This window comes from Periplaneta americana, chromosome 12 (assembly GCF_040183065.1).
Source record: "Periplaneta americana isolate PAMFEO1 chromosome 12, P.americana_PAMFEO1_priV1, whole genome shotgun sequence".
In the NCBI taxonomy this organism is placed as follows: Eukaryota; Metazoa; Arthropoda; class Insecta; order Blattodea; family Blattidae; genus Periplaneta; species Periplaneta americana.
The window spans coordinates 136,234,979-136,256,692 of NC_091128.1; the positions used below are offsets into that span (position 1 = coordinate 136,234,979).

The following is a 21,714-nucleotide window of genomic DNA, read 5'->3' on the forward strand; positions in this document are numbered from 1 at the left end:
AGGAATAAAAACATAAAAAAGAATCACATTAGCTCAAAAATACTATAAAAATGTAATATGTGAAAGGGTGACGGAACTGGAACGGAATACATACAGTATGAAAAATTATACTGATGTATACATTTCTTGACCCTCATTTCTTGCTAACTCGACCGTAATCCTTTTATTTAAACAGTGCTAATCAATTACTTTTCATACGATGGCTTGTCAAAGCGTTGCTCAAAATAATACGGAAAAACATGTATGATAAAATAGGCTTATAATAGCTTAGGCCTGTACAAAAATGTGCAGAGTTCTCGTTTATATGCACTTGTTTATTGGTCTGGAATTCAATGACAGTTAATGCTCAAGGTTACGTATTACATAACGACATCGCTTCCGCACTTCATTAATTGAATAGCTTACTAGTTAGGCCTAGTGTCTCATGAAGAACTGAAGAACGGGTAATATTCTTTATGACTTTACATGTTATGTAAATATCATTCTTTAATATCTAGAATTCTAGAGAATAATTAAATGATTAAATGAAATAGACTGACAATATTTTCAATCGATAATATGTGTAATTAAATTATATTTCGTAATTTTAACCGAATGCGTATATAATCGTGAAAAAAATTTTTAGCTTGAAAGTACATAGGTTGTCAGAAAACAACACATTAAACACGCTATCATTTTATAAAATGTAAAATTAATATTTATTTACTTGAGGTTCTCATCCGTTTTGACTTTAAAGTAATATATTTTTTTTTTTATAATTTGATTAATAAATTCAACAAATAGCCTACATACATACATACATACATACATACATACATACATACATACATACATACATACATACATACATACATATTTACATACATATAACCTACATAAGGACTATTCCATATGAAATCGATCAGTAAAAAACCTCACATTTTTTATACTCTATAATTTTTTCCGTATTTATACAAGGTGATGAGGAGAGTGCATTTTCAAAAATATACTATCGAAAGTCAAACGGTTTTCGTATTATTGAGCGAAAAATTTAGCGTATTTTATAAAAAAAAAACAAGCCTCTTTCAGCGCTCAGAACTCTGGAACCATTTATTGCAGAACATTGAACGAGAGCTTATTTTGAAGCTGACATTTGGTAGGTTATGTTAAGAAGTAATCCTTATTTTTATTGTATACAGAGAGACAGATAATCTGATTTTACTTACTTTCAGGCTTTTTTCCAATTTGTAAAAATGTAAAAAAATATTGAGAAAAAACCTTGCATTATTAAGAGCGATTCGGCATTGTTTGGCTAGTGGTACGGCAATAAGTTTCGGGGGTATTAAATAAATTATATTCACACGCCTAGACTTGAACGGCGCAGTACCGCACGCACTGGCCGAGAGCTGAAGATAAGCGAGCGTTGGGCGTCATTTTACTCCTGTGTTTATGAAAACCTGTGATAAAGCTAGCACAGTCATGACTGCTAGACGAAACATCACGTGTTTATGTCTCCTGGCCTTGCTTACCTCGGCTAGCTCCCGCCTCACAGTCAGCTGGTTAGTTCACGCGCGCACTATTTATTTGATATTTTCAATACTTTCTTATCAACGTGCCATCAGTAAAAAATGTGTGTTTATTTGTACTTTCAATGCGGAATCTAACTATATATTTTTAAAATATTTTTTACTTGGCAAAGGCGTCTTAATGAGGAAAAATCTAAATTTCTCCATTTCCATAAAAAGTAAGAAAATCTGTTTATATGTCTATATAAACTTTAATTTCTCAGCATCAAAATAAACCATGATTTTGATCATTGGGTGAAAGGGTTTCGGAGCTACAACAGTTTAAAGTTGCAAATTTTATGAAAATACGATAAATTTAAATATTTTTAATTTAAACACTATGAAGTTCTGATGCATCAAAATTTGCACAAAGCACTGTATCACAGTTCTCTACGTACAAAAAAAGTTTTATTGTATTTAGAAATTGTAAGGTCAATTTTCTCTACATTTCGGTCGATTTGAGATGGAATAGCTCATAAACGATCAGGAAGAGAAAAAGGAATTGACTTGGTCACTGGTTGAGAAGAAACTGCCTATTGAAGGGTGCTCTAGAAGGAATGGTGAACGGGAGAAAAGTTCGGGGGAGAAGATATCAGATGATAGATGACACTAAGATATATGGATCATATGCGGAGACTAAGGCCATGTCTCAAAGATTCATTTACAATTGAAGTGAACTAGATGGTTGACTAAATAGCCGGATGTGACGTCAGAAGTCATGATCCAAAGCTACATATTATATAGCAATTAAGTTCGTAGTAACTAGTAAACGAAAATGCTTGCTTGATTGATGACCTGCAGACTAAACAAACATGGATACCTCATCAGCAATAATTGGAGGTACAGTATGAAACCTGTAAATGGCAGGGAGGTGATAAAAACCGAGGAACGTATATAAAGATTAGAATAAATAAAGCACTCTAATACAATAAAATAGATATTAATAGACTTACTAAAATTCTATTTCACTAATGTTAGCTTCACCAAAACGTTTGAACGGAGCTGTTATTTTCAGTTGACTATCTATGCTGAAAACAATTGAGGATCGCAAAGCATGTTTTATAGTATCGTAAAGAATTTGTAGTTTGAGTTGTTGGCAAACAAAGAAACAAATGCTAGGGAAGTGATAAAAATAAACAAATGCTAGGAAAGTGATAAAATTGTAGTGATAAGTAGCAACGATTGGTTGAACCACAACCTTTCGTACCATTTTATTGGTCAAAAGTAGTATGACGTAGTAAAAGTGTAATAATCATAATACACTGTTCTCTTAAATTGACTGAACATATTGGGAATTAAATCAATGGCTTTCCCAAAACACGCTGTAATCAATGACTTTCCCAAAACACGCTTTGAAATATTTCATATAAAACCATTTTTATCTCGAAAAGGAAGCAAAAACGAACAAAATTGATTAAACTGGTTTGTTTGAAATATCTCAAAGCATAGTCCACTGAAATTAATGACATTACTTACGGTTCACCTTGTACATAAACAGTAAAGATCCTCCCTCGTCTAGTACTATTAGGCCAAGTTCGTTCTAGCAAACGAAACGGCGAAAATCGGAGTGAGACAAGTGACCAACAGGCTTGGAGCTCACATAGACACTTGCGTTCAGCCCCAATTTCCCTTACAAAGAAACGTTTTTGCGTACTTTAGTTGTTTTTCCTCCCATTTCCACACTCATCCATTCTTCAATGTTGTCTAAAATCATCTCCCCATGACATAGAGGCCACAGGGTGACGGGAAGTTAAAGCTTCCAACAGCTACAGACAATCATCTACAGACTTACCCATTAGAATTCTACGAAATGTTTATTTGGCCATTTTTCAGTCTATTATTCAATACAGTATTATTGTTTGGGGTTAAAGTACAAAAATTAATCTTAGTCCGTTAAATTTACTACAAAAACAAATAATTAAAATTTGTTTGAAGAAACATTTTGATTATCCAACTAAATTAATTTATTCTGAATTTAATGTATTTAATATTGAACAAATTTATAAATATACTCTGTTAAAATTTTATCATAAAAATTGTAATAAGTTTATATTACATGCACATAATCATGACACAAGACGAAATAATAATTCAACATTAGTAGAACCTAAATGTTTCACATCTGCTGGTCTAAAGCATAGCATTAATTTTGGCCCTCGTTTGTATAATTCTGTAGCTAAATTACACCCAGAATTTCTAACATGTAACCCACTAACATATAAAAAGAAAATTAGAAACGTGTTAATGTCCTCAATTTGATTAAATAGATTTATAGCCTATGTATATGAATTAATCAGCCTAAATTATATTTGTATTCTATAACTTTGAAATTTATATATATTTATAAATTGTCCTACTTTATTCACGTACGATATTATTTTTCTCTATGTTAATATTATATTATATAAATTCATTGCCGCTGTTATTTTAATTTGTATTTCCTATTTTCTTTCTTTAATTTTATATATTACTCTTATATTAATATAGGCCTGTTATGTTATATAATTTCACTGTAGCTGTAATTTTAATTTTAGTTCCTATTTTATTTTACTTTGTATATTCTCTTATAGGCCTATTAATAATATATCGCGTCTGGCCGCGAACCCAGGTGGCCCGGGTTCGAATCCCGGTCGGGGCAAGTTACCTGGTTGAGGTTTTTCCGGGGTTTTCCCTCAACCCAATACGAGCAAATGCTGGGTAACTTTCGGTGCTGGACCCCGGACTCATTTCACCGGCATTATCACCTTCATTTCATTCAGACGCTAAATAACCTAGATGTTGATACAGCGTCGTAAAATAACCCAATAAAATAAAATAATATATCTGAACTGCGACCGAACACGAGCGCTGCTCATTCGGTCCTCAAATTTTGTTAATATTACTGTATCTCCTTTTTTATACTGATTGATTGTAGTATTTTATTTCTATTTCTATAATTGTAATTATATTCTGTATTCTGTATATTTAAATTTAAATAAGTAAATAAATAAATAAAAATCGGCGCTAATGGAAATAGGGATGTCAGTTCTACGTGCCCACCGCCTTTACCCTGAAGGAAATACCCCTGGTACTGATTTCTGTTAGAAGCTGAGGATCATAGCGCGCCCGGAAGGATTAGATTAATGGAGAAAATCCATGACCCCATCGGAGATCGAACTCGCGATCTTCTGGCTTACAGCGTTATTGTAATATCTCTTCTGCACAACCAATGCGAAGAATTTACATGAAAAAAAGAGATACACAAATGTGAAAAATTACGTTTCGTTGTGAAACCACAGTCTACTATATACAGTCACGAAGCTTGAGTTTTGAGGGTGCTAGAAACAATAGACTGTGACGGTTCTATTTTGCATTGCCTGTAATGAGGCGATATTAGCGATCCTAGTGGTGAGCAACTACCTAATGTTTGCATATTTACTACGTATTGAGCTTCGTGACAGTATATACTAGACTGTGGTGAAACTCTCTTCGGATACAGGAAAGAAAGACATGTTTGATCACAATTCAACTTGATCCTTTTGACGTAGTTTTGCCTTTCAGTAATTGGTTTTACTAAGGAACAAGTATACTTTCATCACTTATTCTATGACTACAGTTGTAATTCTGGTCTTACAACCGTTCATGATTAGCTACAGCTATGTGACCCCACGAACGTAAGATTCTTCCGTGTGCTAACGGAATAGTGGAGATGCTGCTTGAAATTAAATTAACGGCTCTGACATTGCTGTCGTTTCCGAGTGCAGCGTTAATATTAGTCAAAGGACGCACCGTTAGCCGTTAGGAGTCTGTTTAAGCAGACGAGTCAGACAAGTGACAAGAGAACTAGTGACAAGCGCAAGTGCATTTATTTGTCTAACTTCCCCTTTCTTAAAGATGTTTACTTGTACAATTTACGTGTTACTTTCCATTTAGGCCTATTTTTACAAGTTTCTCAAGTGTATGCCTAGCCAGAGTTGTGTACGTCCTTTAATTGCATATATTTTTGGAATTGTTTTTAAGAAATACCTGGTCAAGTGACTCTTAAAACAAAAAAAATAGTAATAAAAATTATACAGGGAAATAATTTTTGTGACATGTAAAATAAATGCAGTACAATACAATGAATTCCTTGCTTTTTCGGGTGTGACCCAGTTACATTGTATTTATACAATAAATTATAATATGTAGGCTATTTTACTATGATTAATATTTGAGGAGAAAAATTCGCTCCGGCGCCGGGGATCGAACCCGGGTCCTTGGTTCTACGTACCATGCGCTCTGACCACTGAGCTACGCCGAATTAAATCCACAGCACCGGACTGAACCCTCCTCCTTGAATGTTTCCCTTTTGGCCCGACTCCAAGTTAAGCATATATGTTGTCCAAGTCAACTGCCATTATACAAGGGGCGCACTCAGCTGAGTGACTTATTTGGCAGGGATTCCGCAGTTAAGTGCACAGTAGTCTGTACAGAAATATGCACTGCTAGCTATGAGGATATTAAAGATATTTTTATTAATTTGTCCTACAGAATAATATCTGTAATACTGACAATTAATATTTGAGGAGAAATAGATTACTGTGCACTTAACTGCGGAATCCCGGCCAAATAAGTCACTCAACTGAGTGCGCCCCTTGTATAATGGCAGTTGACTTGGACATAAAACGTCAACATATATGCCTAACTTGGAGTCAGGCCACAAAGGGAAACATTCAAGGAGATGGGTTCTGTCCGGTGCTGTGGATTGAATTCGGCGTAGCTCAGTGGTCAGAGCGCTTGGTACGTAGAACCAAGGATCCGAGTTCGATCCCCGGCGCCCGAGCGAATTTTTCTCCTCAAATATTAATTGTCAATATTACAGATATTATTCTGTAGGACAAATTAATAAAAATATCTTTAATATTTTACTATGAGATTGGTAATCAATTTCGAATTTTGAAGAATATTCATATACGAATATTACAATAGCATTGTAAAATATCTTTATTGTATGTAATTTTTGCTTGCAATAATATCTTTGTAAAAAATTATTTACAAAGCCACCGGAGTGACTCAGTCGGTTAAGGCGCTTGCCTGTAGGTCTGAAGTCACGCTCGGGCGCGGGTTCGATCCCCGCTTGGGCTGATTACCTGGTTGGGTTTTTTTCCGAGATTTTCCCCAACCGTAAGGTGAATGCTAGGTAATCTATGGCGAATCCTCGGCTCATCTCGCCAAATACCACCTCGCTATCACCAATTTCATCGACGCTAAATAACCTGGTAGTTGATACAGCGTCGTTAAATAACCAACTAAGAAAATTATTTACAATATTTGAAATGACAATCATGAAATACCAGCAGTTACATATCTTTATAAGCATGAATTTATTGTCAACATTACATCTGTATGCAAAAAAATATATTTTTCAAATTCAAATGTAAATATTTACATTTTACAGAATTAAGCAAACATAAGCAGGCCTACGTGGCACAGTTGTCCTTTTTCTTCAGTTAGGCTACATATTATGTCTGTCATGTAGGGCACTGTTTTTTTTCATGAATTATTTATAAAGATTCCATTACTTATGCAATTTATTTCCATTTCTTGTGGCTATATAAGCGTTTTGTTTTCTCTTCTATAATCTTATGTAGTAAAGCTATCTTGTGGTTAAGCTTAGTCATTTTAGTTGTAATTTGTCAACACATTATAACCGTCGCTTGACAAGCCTGACAAATGAAATGACTATAACTCGTAACTTAATACTGTTTTATTTGCTTTGTTACTAGTAGAACTAGTCAGTTGAATAAACAAGAATCATTCACGTGACGTCGCGCTTACCATGCTGATAACTAGATCCAAGGTTCGCAAGTTCAAACTCAGCCTAGGGCAATAGATTGTAAAGAACGATAATTGCTTAGTTTGGCTTCCTCTGGGAGGGAAGTAAAGCTGTGGATCCCATGTTATGAATGTATGGCGGGTGAAAGACTTCTGTTCTCATAGAGATCGGCAGGAAAATTGTGTCGGGCATTTTTCGTCCATGTTGAATTTCGAGATATTATTATTATTATTATTATTATTATTATTATTATTATTATTATTATTATTATTATTATTATTATTATTATTATTATTATTAATTATTCCAGTATAAGAATTAAAGATGAAATTTGTAGTGGTCGGTTTTGAGGCGTTAGATGTAGTATTGGCGATGCCCATGTAGTTGCATGGCACTGAATTATAATAGTCTACCAATACAAATCAAACCCGATCGATTGAAATGATATTCCTTGTAAGTAGTATAAAAACTGCACAAGATTAGATACGATAAGAAGTAACAATATAGATTTAAGGACTGAATTAAATACGAAATCATTAGGTAGGGCCTAATCAACAATTTCTTTTATCAGGCCGAATAGAAGAAATAGTGTACGCACTCTGAGAGTTCCCGTTTCCTTAGATACGTTTTCTTTACTTGTAAATTAAATTTAGCAACTTTTTAGCGGCATTTGACATCTTATTTGGCGACTTTGAAATGACAATAAATTGTTGGCAACACTGCGTTTACTAAAGTTTAGTGGAATAGAGGTCAACTATTGCGCTATATGTTCGCGTCAGGAATCTAATAGGTGTAGTTATCGTATGGGGTTGCAACACTGAGCTAGGATTCAGGAAAAGCTTTTAGTCCAGTGATAATTAATGGGTGTAGGTTGTAGAAGAAAAGAGAGCTGTTGTCAAAGACCAAGGAAGTCAATGAATAGCGGCAGCAACATTAGCCTACATGCGTGCAAATTGACAGCAGCTGTCATGCGTCTTTCATAAAAGCACGCTTACACGTCCACACGTAAGTGGGATTTCTTGGTGATATCATCAGCATGACACAAGGCCAGGATGGATACAAGACAAGAAGCACACCTGGTCACTAAGAAAGGGACGAAAAAATGTCTACTTCTCTTACGGTAATCGAAGCCTGGTCCGCTGTATTTGTAGTCGGTGAAAGATGAAGATGATGTTTCAGAGGCGCGTTTTCTTGTGGAACTGACATTTTACCGTATGTTTTTAATTGGAATGCCCTCCTGTATCTCAGACATCTGACGGCGTTCACTAACGGAGAAACCAGTTTTAAACTCCGAACAGATATGAGAATTTTTTGTACAAAGTTGCTGTGTGGTTGATTTTGTTCGAGAGATTAGTTTCCTGTCGACATTCCAATTCACAATTATGTTATTAAAGCCCTGTCGCCATTCAATTAACCCTGGATAAATAATCTATCCAATTGAATAACTATTTAATTAAATACTGTGCTACCATACGTAATATCAAGTGCAAGTGAATTTATCCAAAGAAAGTGAAAACCTCGCATAACATTTAACAAGATTATTTCGTTTATAAACAAACAAGTAAATAAATAAGTAAAAAGTGAGTAAATAAATAAAAAATAAGTAAATAAGTACATAAATAAGTAAATTAATACTTACTGACTTACTGGCTTTTAAGGAACCCGGAGGTTTATTGCTGCCCTCACATAAACTCGCCATTGGTCCCTATCCTGAGCAAGATTAATCCAGTCTCTACCATCATATCTCACCTCCCTTAAATCCATTTTAATATTATCTTCCCATCTACGTCTCAGCCTCCCCAAAGATCTTTTTCCCTCCGGCCTCCCAACTAACACTTTATATGCATTTCTGGATTCGCCCATACGTGCTACATGCCCTGCCTATCTCAAACGTCTGGATTTAATGTTCCTAATTATGTCAGGTGAAGAATACAATGCGTGCAGTTCTGTGTTGTGTAACTTTCTCCATTCTCCTGTAACTTCATCCCTCTTAGTCCCAAATATTTTCCTATGCATCTTATTCTCAAACACCCTTAACCTATATTCCTCTCTCAAAGTGAGAGTCCAAGTTTCACAACCATAAAGAACAACCGGTAATATAACTGTTTTATAAATTCTAACTTTTAGAATTTTTGACAGTAGACTGGATGATAAAAGCTTCTCAACCGAATAATAACAGGCATTTCCATATTTATTCTGTGTTTAATTTCCTCCCGAGTATCATTTATATTTGTTACTGTTGCTCCCAGGTATTTGAATTTTTCCACCTCTTCAGAGGATAAATTTCCAATTTTTATATTTCTATTTCGTACAATATTCTCGTCACGAGACATAATCGTATACTTTGTCTTTTCGAAATAAGTAAATAAGTGAACAAAGCAAATAAATGAGTAAATAAATAATTAAGTAAGTAAGTAAATAAATAAATAATAAATAAGTTAGTACCGGTAAGCAAATAAATAAGGTAACAAACAGATAAATAATTTATAAAATAATTGTAATGACTAGACTTCGTTGAATTGCCACACACAGCATGCAATCAGGTTGCCGATGTACGGTAGTATAGGAGAGGTGAGCGACCTCCCGGTCTCGTAGTATATAACAGTTCATGTTTAGAGATGTGACCGGTCCAAATAGATAGAGCAGCTACAGCTAATGTATACCTATGTAAGCACTTGTTTTTGCATTACTGTGGTTGGAATAGTCAAAGCTTAACATTTGTTCAGTGCAGACAAGAATTCAATCAAACATACTACAATGAGAGTGTTGCTGTTCCAAATAATTGCCCCTGGAATAACCTTATCCCCGCAGCCAGTCTTGACCGTTGGAAAACGTGGTTGGATGATGTTAATTATTATGCAGAATGTTACGGCAAAATAATGGAGGTAATTTATGCATTGTCTAGCACAGACAGTTCCGCTGTTGCAGCTGTAAAATCATTGCCTTCTGAGCAGCTATTGGAAGATATTCTGTTCATTGATTCTAATTTTAAAATCGTGTCCAAAAGCATCATCCTGTTAGAATCGTATAAATTACAACTCTCAGAAGCCCTTAATATAGTGTATAAAGTATCACAAACCTTTATCCAAAATAACAATTCATTATTTTCAGAAAAAGTGAAATGTAAGTTGAGAAACATTATCGCTAAAAATTCTGCCTATTCACAACTTCGTATTATAAATGATGTACTATCAGGTCACGACAAGACGTCTGAAGTTGGTGTACTAAAAAGTAGTGACTTTCCGTTCTTCAAATATGCACCTATTACATCGTGTGACGTTGAACGTACATTTTCCCAATATAAAAACTGTTTGAGTGACCATCGGAGGAGGTTCACTTTGCAGTCGCTCAAAATGTACGTAACTCTTCACTGCAATGCACATATTCAAGGATGATGTGAGTATATTACATTAAATTTTAAGAGTTAATATATCTCACTACAAAATAATTGTGTATTTACATGTTTAGACATTTCCTACTTCAATGATCATTCATTATATTTTTTGAATGCAGGGTACAGGTTTTATTGTAACCGGAGTATACTGCTCAGTGTTTACATCAGAGGCATATTCCATCTGTTGCACATCCCCTACTCATGCAGTCTATACCGCGTGCGTAAACTTTACGATTCTCGTGGCAATTCCACGAAGTCTAGTAATGACACATACCGTACTATTATTGGATAAGATATTTGATTTACTCTCTTTCATACTGCATTTCTAAAGACAGGATTAAAATATTTAAACTACAACGGCATCTAGTTTTAATTACTCTAAACTACACATAACTGACAGAAACAATGGAAGAATGGAAATATTAATTTCTTCGCAAACACAGTAAAATTTAAAAGATGGAATTTTAATTAAATGTACAGTTTCGAAAATAACATTTCATAAAAGTAATTTATGGTGTACTTGTTACGAATTATAAATATCTAATCTAATTGTATCCACGCCATTTAGGCACATGGGACACAAGCAGATGGAACATCCATTTAAATCTCACTCATATGGTAGGACTAGCGTTAATGAAAGGATATTATGCTTCGTTCGGGAAAGAAAAAAAAATGCAAAGATAATTTTCAGAAGCTTTTCTATAGTTAAAAGTACCGAAAAAGCGAAATAAATTGAAATGTGATCTATTATTATTAATATGTTTCTTCTTAGAAGTGTTTCAAATTATTTCTGTACATTTTTATAGGCCTAATTAATTTACATCACTTTCAATAAGAAACTTGGAGGTAATGTGAACAACCATTTACAAGCCGCTTTATTATGCCCGAGAAAGTGCCCATACTCAGTTTTATAACAGTCTAGTGTATTTCCCGAAGCCGTTCAGGAAGTTATAAAATCTGAGAAATCTCGCATGCCTCTAGATTTGAATCCGAGACGAATTTCGCAACCTGTAGCTCTATAAACCTGCGGGCTAAAGCAAGGAGATGCACTATCACCTTTACTTTTTAACTTTGCTCTAGAACAGCGTTCCTCAAACTATGGTCAGCGGATCACCTGTGGTCCTCGAGGTCTGCCCTTGTGGTCGTTCAATAGAAGACAGAAGAAAAAATAAAATTCAAATGAATTACTTATCACACTACAGCTTAAAATCTCAGAGTTTGAAAATGGCACATGGCAATCAAATTTAACTTTTTTCCCCAGTACTGACATTTTATGAAATTTATTACCCTACCCGTCTACCGACTTCCCACTCTACTTTCAGCAACAAAAGAGGGATTTCAAGCACTATATACGTGGTGCTTCTCGCTATCTTTTCCCTGCACATCTGGCGCCGTGCCTGTAACCCAGCCAGGGACCACCCGAATTCATAACAGAGGACCAAAGTACCGAACCTTAATTACATTTTAATATATAGGCCCTAAGTGTACTGGCATTAAAATATGCTACAAAAATTATAAATTTGCTTTTGAAGGGGACAAGAAAAAAGTGGTCCGCGGAACTGTAATGACTTTAAAAAGTGGTCCCCACTTCAAAAAAGTTTGAGAAACGCTGCTCTAGAATATGCCATTAGTAAAGTCCAGGATAGCAGAGAGAGTTTGGAAGTGAACGGTTACATCAGCTGCTTGTCTACGAGGATAACGTGAATATGTTAGGAGAAAATCCACAAACTAAAACACGGGAATTTTACTTGAAGCAAGTGAAGAGATAGGTTTGGAAATAAATCCCGAAAAGACAAAGTATATGATTATGTCTCGTGACCAGAACATAGTATGAAATGGAAATATAAAAATTGGAAATTTATCCTCTTAAAAGGTGGACAAATTCATGGAGAAACAATAACAAATATAAACGACACTCGGGAGGAAATTAAAAGCAGAATAAATGTGGGAAATGCCTGTTATTATTCGGTTGAGATCCTTTTGTCATCTAGTCTCCTTTAAAAAAACTGAAAGTTCGAAATTATAAATCAGTTATATTACCGGTTGTTCTGTATGGTTGTGAAGCTTGGACTCTCTCTTTGAGAGAGGAAGAGAGGTTAAGGGTGTCCAAGAATAAGGTGCTTAGGAAAATAATTGGGGCTAAGAGGGATGAAGTTACAGGAGAATGGAGAAAGTTACACAACTCAGAACTGCACGCATTGTATTCTTCACCTGACATAATGAACATAATGAGGAGCATTAAATCCAGATGCTTGAGATGAGCAGGACATGTAGCACGTATGGGATTATCCAGAAAAACATATAGAGTGTTACTGTAGTTGGGAGGCCGGAGGGAAAAAGACCTTTGGGAGGCCGAGACGTAGATGGGAGGATAATATTAAAGTAAATTTGAGGGAGGTGGGATATGATGGTAGGGACTGGATTAATCTTACACAGGATAGGGACCGATGGCGGTCTTATGTGAGGGCGGCAATGAACCTCCGGGTTCTCTAAAAGCCGTAGGTAAGTAAGTTCTATAAATATAACAACTAATTCCGTTTATATGTTCCAAATTAAAATCGTTATTCGTTAGAAGTGGCGGAGCGTTAGACAAACTGTTAGAGCGCATCCTTTCCACGTTAAAGACGATAGTTTAAATTCTGATGAGTACAACATGAATTTGTGATAAAAAGTAGAAAGTTTGGGAGAAGCAGACCATACAGTTCCAAAAAATAAAAATCTGGTTCATTGTTTACAAAACTACAATCGACGTAGGCCTAATCCATTTTCGTGTGACCATGCTGGAATTATTATTGTTATTGATGGACAAGTCAAATGTTTACAATTTTTGCCACTGAATCAGAAACTGTCCGAAGACAATGTTTTAAGAGTTATAAGAATTCCTTTTGTATGGTCTTCTTGAGAAGGAAAGTAATACCGAAAAATCATATATTTGTGGTAAAAAAAACAGTTGTCTGTAACAAGTAATAATAATAATAATAATAATAATAATAATAATAATAATAGTTTTATTTTCCCTGGCAGAGTTAAGGCCATCAGGCCTTTTCTTCCACTCAACCAGGAACAAATCACATACAGAAAAAATACATACCGGTATACAAATATGAACTTAAAAATAATAATAAACATAATTAAGTAGAAAAGAGAGATTGAATACATATACACAATCAGTATTAACTTTGAAATAACAATAATAAAAAAATATATATGTAATAAAAAAAAGAGACTGAATACATAATCACAAACAGAAAAATACATTCTAGTATACAAGTATTAAGTTAAAAGAAAAAAAAATTAGTACATAGGCTATGAATATAATCTCACAACTAAAGGAATAGTACAATTAGTATGATCAGCACAGCACATGTTACATTGAGACAATGACAATTACCTAGATATTAGTATTAATGGAAAAATAAAGTAATGACTGTGTAAAATAATAATAATAATAATAATAATAATAATAATAATAATAATAATGAATAAAAATTATACCTAAAAACTAGTTCTGTGTATTTAAAATATTTCTAAACAACCTAATTTTAAACAACTGGGGACTAAGACTACCCCTGATTTCCAGCGGCAGCGAATTCCATGAGCGGGCCATTGCTATTGAGAAAGAACTTGAGTACAGAGATGTCTGATGGCGTGGTATTGATAGCAATAGATTGTGCTGTGAACGTAAGATAAGGTTCAGATAAAATAGCTGTATCAGGATAGGCATCCTTGGCCCGTATGTTTTGTTTACAAACATTAACTAGTTGTCAAGGGCCTTGACTTGCTTGAGACTAAGTAAACACTACCCCCTTCCACTAGCTAAAACTCTACCTGCTGGGAAGAGTGCTCCCCACCCCCTAGCTAAAACATCAGTGAATGTACAGTACAGCCGATAGGAACTGAATATACGTCGTCACTACTGTTGGCTGGGGGACACGCGACAACCAGTTAATGTTTGTAAGCAAAACGCACGGACCAGGGATGCCTATCCTGATACAGCTAGGCTACTTTTTCCGAACCTTAGTAATAAGCGAGTTCTAGGAAAACTTCCTCGCAAAAGTTTACTGATTCGTGGATAATGTCTCTACACACCCTGCGAGACTTAGCTACTCGAATCACAAAACTAGAAAACCATATTATAGTATTCTAAACATCCAAAGACTGCTACATTGTGGAAATAAACAGGAAAGGAATATGATATTTAAATATCTTTATAGAAACTGAAAAGCTCAGGGATAAACTAACTTTCCTCTAGGTCGATTGTTGTGAAGAATCATAGATTAAACTTTGGACTCTCAATCCTTCCAGAAAACTTTTCGAAGCCAAATCAAAATGCTCTATTAATATACCGATCCACAAGCGTAATAGAAGAGATCAGGTTTTACTATCAAGATTAAGAATTGGACATACAAAATTAGCCCATTTCTGCCCCATATCAAGAAATGAACCACCAACCTTCAAAACCTGTCATTGCTTCCTCACCTTCAAACACGTCACCATAGAATGCCGAAGATACCACACCTCAAGGAAAAAGTACAATATACCAAACGATATATCTACAGCACTCAACGATGCAAATGTTCTTCCACAAGTAATCCAATTCTTTAAAGACATTTTTTTGTACAATATGATTTCATTGCAAAATTTATAGCCTACTGTTCGTTATCTTTTTATTTACTTTTATGTACCTCCAGTACATTATAGTATATTGTGTACTTTGTTTGTAATCTTCATTGCTTGTATTGCATTTTTCTGTATGTGAATATTGTAGTCGCAAAAAGACCCAGCAGTTATGCTAACTTAAAAAAAAAGTAAAATTAAGTTTATTTTCTGTACAATGATTAGTAAGAATGAACCTGACAATGAGATATGTTATACATATTTAGTTACTATTTTGTGTTATGATTGATAACACTGTCCTTTATAACCATCTACAATGACAAAGACTGATGTGAAATTTATACAATTATCTGAAGGACTAGTATTTTAGAAATTTACCTATTTTAATTGAGAATTAAAACATAAATGCTACTTGTTTTCAATATAATTTGTCATAGTTGTTGTCATCTATCACCGTCTAGAAGACATAATGGCATTCACACGGTTTCTCCTTCATACTTTCTTACAGTAATTCTCTTAAATAATTTGTATGTATATAGTACACTCTTTGTTTCGTCATCCCATTACAATAAAACACAAACAGTGGACACATAACCTCAAATAGACAAGCGACATCAACATAGTCTAAATATAGCCAAAGAAAACTGAACTTATAGTGTATCTATTCTTAATATCAAAAAAATTATAAGCCTAAGTATAAATATTGAATTAGTTTGCAACTTACGTTTAAGATGATTCCCCCACGCGTTTCTCTGAGCTACACGCAACGCCGCGCCGGGCTCTGTATCTAGGTGAGGTTAAATTGGTGCCTGAAATATTATGAAATAAGAAAGTAAAATCAAGGAATGCACCAACCAAAAAAACGAGTTTCTACACAGCCAGGAGAACACGTTGAATTGTATAAGCGGCATCCTGAACCGTCTGGTTTAACAAGGTCACCACATCACATTTCTGCTATTGCGCAAGTCCAGTGATCTCAGCTTTTGGAGTAAGACATTGTTTACCACAGGCATAGCCACATCTGTGGCACAAGCGATAGGGCATTGCACAATGGGTCAAATTAAGAGTCTAGTTAGTCAAAAGTATTTTTCATCATCATCATCGTGTATATTATTCACAAGTAACTGCTCCTAAATTCCCTATACTATAAACGCATCTCTGTGCAATATTGACAACACAGCACAGCTCTCAATCTGAGGTATTTCCGCACGTGTTGTTTACACTACCTCGCAGAGTCGTTTAGCGGTTGGATGTTTGTTGTTGCATTATATTATCTGAGTGTTGTATTTATATTATCTGTGCCTTAGTGAAACTTACAGCAGAGTACGTATAGGCCAATTTCTATCTGATGCTTTTCCAATTCACTGTGGGCTAAAGCAGGGAGATGCACTATCACCTTTACTTTTTTAACTTCGCTCTAGAATATGCCATTAGGAGAGTTCAGGATAACACAGAGGGTTTTGGAATTGAACGGCTTACATCAGCTTCTTGTCTATGCGGATGACGTGAATATGTTAGGAGAAAATCCACAAACGATTAGGGAAAACGCGGAAATTCTACTTGGACAAAGTAAAGAGATAGGGTTGGAAGTAAATCCCGAAAAGACAAAGTATATGACTATGTCTCGTGGTCAGAATATTGTACGAAATGGAACTATAAAAGTTGGAGATTTATCCTTCGAAGAGGTGGAAAAATTCAAATATCTTGGAGCAACAGTAACAAATGTAAATGACACTCGGGAGGAAATTAAACGCAGAATAAATATGGGAAATGCCTGTTATTATTCGGTTGAGGAGCTTTTGTCATCTAGTATGCTGTCAAAAAATCTGAAAGTTAGAATTTTTAAAGCAGTTATATTACCGGTTTTTCTGTATGGCTGTGAAACTTGGACTCTCACTTTGAGAGAGGAACAGAGATTGAGGGTTTTTGAGAATAAGGTTCTTAGGAAAATATTTGGGGCTAAGAGGGATGAAGTTACAGGAGAATGGAGAAAGTTACACAACGCAGAGCTGCACGCATTGTATCCTTCACCTGACATAATTAGGAACATTAAATCCAGACGTTTGAGATGGGCAGGGGATGTAGCACGTACGGGCGAATCCAGAAATGCATATAGAGTGTTAGTTGGGAGGCCAGAGGGGAAAAGACCTTTGGGGAGGACGAGACGCAGATGGGAAGATAATATTAAAATGGATTTGAGGGAGGTGGGATATGATGGTAGGGACTGGATTAATCTTTCTCAGGATAGGGACCAATGGCGGGCTTATGTGAGGGCGGCAATGAACCTCCGGGTTCCTTAAAAGCCAGTAAGTAAGTAAGTATGAGTGTTTATTGTAATATTTTGATACATAGCATGTAGCTGAAAGTTTGGAAATTTATACAGAGTGACTCAAGAGGATTTATCGTCCCTTACGGAGCTTATTTCCGAAGACATTCTGAAGGGACGGTAAATCCTCGTGAATCACCCTCTATTTTAAGCAGTTTCAGTAATTATTTACGATATAATATTCTCAATAATTTTAATAACATTACTTCTGTAAGGAACTTAACAATTTATTTCACATTTAATGCATCTGACGATACTTTTAACATAATGCGTCACGTCGCGTCACGATCTAAATTATGCTAAAATTTAGTGCAAGATCTCTAGTTTACGGCAACTATCAAATTATTTACATATCCTTGCAACTTACTTAGTTATTTTACATTTTAGAGGTCGGTGCGCAACCGGTTATCACGCAGTTACAGCTATTTGAAGAACTGAACTCGAAGATTCTGGGAAAAGAAACGCGTACTAACGAAGATAAAAATAGGAATACAGGAATGTTCTGAAGGTGTAGAAAATGCTTGGAAAGGAATCTGAAGGATTTTGTCGTTAATTTCAGCCGTCCTTGACTTCAGGCGGCGGAGAGTTCCAGTGACGAGAAGTAGCAACAGTGAAGGATGAAGAATACAGAGATGATGTGTGGAGTGGAATTTCTAGCGTGTTATCGCGTTGTGATCAAGTATAAAAATTATGATAGCGAATTAATAATAATAAATATAATTGCGGTACAAAAAAACACTACAAGTTTACAAAATACGACACACACACAAAACTGAAGTGGATAATCATAATACAATATAAACAATACGTCAATAGATAATAAATTAATTAAAATAAAAGCTACGTGCCTTGTGGTTTTCCAAACAATGCCTTAGTTCATGCTTTTATTTAATGTGCCTCGAGGTTTTTCACACAATAGCTATGGATATAAGGGTTATGTAGGCACTATATACGACATTCATATCAAATAAAGTACACTATAGTGCTAAAGAAAGTACTTATTACATTGCTTTAATTACAGTATAGACGTTCCACGCAATTATTCGGATATTATTACATTTCCTGTCGGTATTTTTTTTAGCTTAATTGAAATCCTTGAAATGTAAAAGCCTTTACCTGTTATTTTATCAACTATTACTATCTTTGCACTTATTAGTTCACTGACTTTATATGTTTTTAATTGGTTATTTGACGACGCTTTATCAACTTCTATGGTTATCTAGCATCTGAATGAGATAAAGGTCACAATGCCAGCGAAATGAGTCCGGGGTCCAACGCAGAAAGTTACCCAGCATTTGCTCTTATTGGGTTGAGGGAAAATCCCGGAAAAAAACTTCAACCAGGTAGCTTGTCTCAACCAGGATTTGAACCCGGGCTCTCTCGCTTCACGGTCAGACATGCTAATCGTTACTCCACAGCGGTGTACGACTCTATATGTTAAAACTTTTTTTTTTATAAATTCTCGCATTAAATATGAAGAGTCCACTGCAAGAATGATGGATGTCACTTTCTTGTCGAAAATGAACCAAGACTGTCAATGCATAGCTTAAGACATATAGAATGTACATAGAGAGTTATATTGCATTAACACTGATAGTCATTGTCCAGTAATGATCGGAAAATCAGAGTTAAGCTTTGAGCACTAAGCATTTCAAACTTTCAATTGCTTCTCCTGCAAAATGTATTCCAAATGACATCCATCATTCTTACAGTGAACTCTTCATATTTTATTAATGCCATAAAGTTTATAATACACTTCCTTGTAAGTTTTCTTCTGTTCTTAGATTAACAACATGACCTTAACTGGGGATTTTCTAGATATGGAAGTGAGTTTTTTATTTTAGCCATTTCGGACGATATTATACTAACATTAAAGCAAAATAAATGACAATAAACACCTTGAATAATTTCAAGGGAAAAATTGTTCCGGAGCCGGGTATCGATCCCGGGACCTCTGGTTGACAAGTCACACAGAGATTGTGTGCATTCGATGTGGGTCTCTGGCGTTTCGTCAGCCCACGCTAGTTGTGTGGATATAAAGGGAAAAGTTGAGACGGTGTCGGGTGGAGTTCCGGGTAGCTCAGTTGCTAAGAGCGCTGGTACGTTCAACCAGAGGTCCCGGGATCGATATCCGGCCCCGGAACAATTTTTCCCTTGAAATTATTCAAATCTGCTTTACAGGGAGCTTCACCTGAAAGACTAGATTTGCATGATATATACGTCACTGTGTACGTTAACAGGAAACCACAATTCCAAGTCACACAGAGATTGTGTGCACTCGATGTGGGTCTCTGGCGTTTCGTCAGCCCACGCTAGTTGTGTGGATATAAAGGGAAAAGTTGAGACGGTGTCGGGTGGAGTTCCCGGTTAGCTCAGTTGGTAAGAGCGCTGGTACGTTTAACCAGAGATCCCGGGATCGATACCCGGCCCCGAAACAATTTTTCCCTTGAAATTATTCAAATCTGCTTTACAGGGAGCTTCACCTGAAAGACTAGATTTGAATAAGCACCTTGTCTTTCACCTACATTTTCAGTGACGTAAGATATTATTGTTGTACTTCGGAACTTCATACCGCAACAGACTTAGAGGAGGATATTTGTTATGTAAAGTTATTCTGATTTCTCCGCTTGTCAGTTTCTTTTTTATCCTTTTCTGGCATATTATTTCCGCCGGAAAGCAGGAAGTCTGTGTGTGGGTTTCTGTTGTCAATAGACAAACCTTCTATAGAGTTCTTTTGCATGATACAAACCATGACTGTCTAAAAAAAAAATCAAACCAAACAAAGGTTAAACAGGAAAACCTATATTGAAATATCCGTATGGAATTTACATGGCTAATTACAACAGATAATATTTCCAATAGAAAGTTTTAAATAGAGTACAAACGTTACTAAGAGGGGTGTAATAAAGTTGTTTACTTTCTCTGTATATTTTTTTCACGTAGGTAGGTCAATAAAAAGTAGAGGAATTCCGGGTTTGGTTGTCTGAGTTGTAATGAAAAGCTTGAAGTGAGGCAGATTTTTGTTAAATAAAACCCATAATTTATAGGCTATATCGAGCGAGGTCTGAACCTTACAAGTGATACAAAAAGGCATCACTTATGAGGCAACTAGGCCAGGAGATAATGGGGTAGGGTGACCAGTTTCGTTTCCCCCCCATTGCATACATCGTCGATTAGAAACATATTACACTAATCAGACTTCAGATGCATATAAACAATATTGTACTTCCTCTGACGCATATCGTGAAGTGAAATGTACTGCCTGATAATAGATGTATAGTCTTAGAGAAAAGTTTTGTCGCAAAGATACTTTATACAGGGACATCGTTTTATTTTTACTAACATTTCTAATATTAACCTGGCTATACCTTTGGATTAACGTATCCCCTTCCACGACTGGAGTTCGGTGATACTGGCGTAAAACACAAATAGATCACTTTACTAGGTATAGGAGGGAAGAAAAGTAGTTCATCCATTTACGTAAACTAGGAAATATCGCGATTTTGTGTTTGATAAATTTCATTAAGTTTTTGTTTAATCAAAATACAGTACTGTATTAACAATAAGTGTTTTTACTCACGAATTGCACTATCCATTCGGACGTATTCATTATGCAGTGTATATTATACTGTCTACAGCACATTAGCATACAAGGTAGAGAATGAAGTTAAATTGAAAAATAATCCTAATATGGATATTTAAACACATTTTTTAAAATGGTGGCCGTTCATTTCGATACCGGCTTCAGTTCTTTTGTGCATATAACTCACTATAGACTATTGTATCTAATTCCAATTACCAGTTTCGTCCTTCGTACTAGTAACTCATGTTGAAATAATGCTGTACCTATTCTATAAAAAAAACGTACCTTACGTACTGTAAATTCAATCTTCACTTCTGCCCGATCCGAAAGATAAAATTACTCAGACATGCTATCTACTGTCCGTCCAAGTGGTTCTGTCACAGGGTCGTAGAAAAGGGGAAATCATGTGAGAGTTAATTACTTAACGAGGCCCTTTTATTTAAGTTATATTAAACA

General features: G+C 35.3%; 2 protein-coding genes across 2 annotated transcripts in view; one reads left to right on the plus strand and one right to left on the minus strand.

Moving 5' to 3' along the window:
• Positions 1-16,146, minus strand: part of LOC138710918 (clavesin-1) — a 401,261-nt gene extending 385,115 nt beyond the window's left edge. Inside the window, exon 1 of the mRNA XM_069842115.1 lies at positions 16,074-16,146. The gene's annotated coding sequence lies outside the window, so the exon portion shown is untranslated. The remainder of the gene's footprint in view (positions 1-16,073) is intronic.
• LOC138710919 (alpha-tocopherol transfer protein-like) overlaps positions 1-21,714 on the plus strand; it is a 151,187-nt gene that overhangs the window by 21,621 nt on the left and 107,852 nt on the right. The gene's annotated exons all lie outside the window — the stretch shown is intronic.